Source organism: Herpailurus yagouaroundi, unplaced genomic scaffold (assembly GCF_014898765.1).
Source record: "Herpailurus yagouaroundi ecotype Mexico unplaced genomic scaffold, PumYag 28, whole genome shotgun sequence".
In the NCBI taxonomy this organism is placed as follows: Eukaryota; Metazoa; Chordata; class Mammalia; order Carnivora; family Felidae; genus Herpailurus; species Herpailurus yagouaroundi.
This window is the reverse complement of record NW_024412376.1, coordinates 103242512-103244547: the sequence shown is the minus strand read 5'-3', so window position 1 is coordinate 103244547 and position 2036 is coordinate 103242512.

Sequence of the window (2036 nt, the reverse complement as noted above, 5' to 3'; positions counted from 1 at the left end):
AAAAGGAAATGGCAGGGATATATGATACATTGTTTCTAGATAGATGATTTCTAGAGTTTGAGTAGTTTTGAGGTGAGGAAGGTCATTTACCTGTCAGTACAGTGAAAACCATTGGTAAGTGATGAGATGTGCTGCCTATATCCAATATGAATAAACTTACCTAATAGCTACACATACAGTAAAGAGTAGTAATGATCTCCAAAGATTACTTTCCAGCTATCTGAAAATGGCATATGCATTTGCCACATATTCTGAAACAATGTGAGAGTTACAAAGAATGCGATTTACAACATTAACTGTTCAAGGAATGCAGAGAAAGTCCAAGGTAAGTGGAGAAAGTCTTCAGAACCAAGGTCCTAAAGTGTGAGTGAGAATGAGATGCGTGAGAAGTGAGAATAAAGGGAACGTTGAGAGGGATAGCTTGAGCAAAGGCTCAGAAGAGGGGCTAGATATGCCTTATTGAGCAGACCAGTGTGTATCAGAATACAGGCATCGACAGTGGGGGGTCATGGTCATGGAGAGTGGGTGACATTTGAACGTCAAACGCAGGGGTTTGTTCAGAATGGTGTGTTGTGATGGGAGTCATTTCAGTCTATGAAGCCATTGTATTTTCACCTCATGTTTTGTAGGCAGAGGTATAATAATCAGGACATGAACCCTTGCTATGTGAGGGTAAGCTTCTTATCTAAAGTTATGGGAGCTGTGGAACAAGCACAGGACTTTGGAATTAGAAAGACCTGGGTTTGAATTCTGGGACTGCCACTTACTAACTAATGATTCTTGTATGTGACTTAGCTCTCTGAACTGTAGTTTCTCCATGCGGATAATATAGCATAGCTGCTGAGGTTGGGGAGCGGAGGTGGTTATAATTAAACATGTTTCTTTCTTCTACTCTAATTTTACAAACAATTGAGAGAGTAACACAGGATTTAGAGAAGAGATCAAAATATCAGCTTCACTGCCAGTAGCCTTGGATCACCAAGCAAGGTTCAGAGCTGTGGCATAGTCAAGCTTCCTAATCCTGAACCGAAGTGGTGATGTATTCAATAGTTACTATATGAGAGCTGACTTCTTTCATGCCTATATGCGAGACAGAAATCTGGAAATGACCAGAAATATTTAGGTTTCAAGATGAGGCATTTCAAAGTTTCAACTTCGCCAATAGTAAATGGGATAGAGGGCAAGAGGCAGCCTTTTGCTATCAAAATGGTCCCATGTTAAACTCCATGATGGAGGGGCTGATGGAAACATGGGATACCAAAAGAAGCAAGCAAAATGATCCCAGAAGTAAATAACCTAGTGGAGGCATAAAGGAGGGAGGATAAATCAGTTCTATCCTGAATGAAATGAGGGTTGGAAGGGTTTTACATGCCTGGTGGTTCAAGAAGTAAAGAAAAACACAGGCACTTTCCCTTCTATCTCTTTTAAGAGCATCTAAATGAATTCTTGGATTTGGCTGCTGAGCAAATATCTGAGTAATAACCTAGGATCAGCTGGGTACAAGTGGGTTCCACCAGCAGTCCATGCAAACTAATGTTTTTAAGCTTCTGTTGGGCCACTGCAACAAAAAATCATCAAGATGTTTACACAGTTGATTCTGTTGGCGGCCCAGCTAGTTTTTAACTATATCATGAAAACTGGCCTGGGGGTACAACCTGAGATTATTCCAGCCCTGCTTTCACACAGCCAGAAATTCCCTTTCTGTTACAAATTTCTGCCCCAGTGGGGTTTTCATAGTTTTGCCATTTTCATTATGGATCAGTGAGTCAGCTAGCCCACAGGCCAAGGAGAGGGGAGGAAAAAGCCTCCCAAATGAAAGTCAACCCAGTTAGGATGTCTTCATCAATTTTTCAGTGGGAGAAAGATACAGCTGGGTTCAGTGACTTCTATCAAAAGCAAACATCACTAGTTGGGATTTTTTTTTTTTTTTTTTTTTGTACTCTCAAGTTTTGGAGGGCATAATAAAGACCCAGCCTCAACAGCACCACTTAGAAGATTTAGTTATTTTGCAAAGCTTGGGTAGTGACACTTCTGCA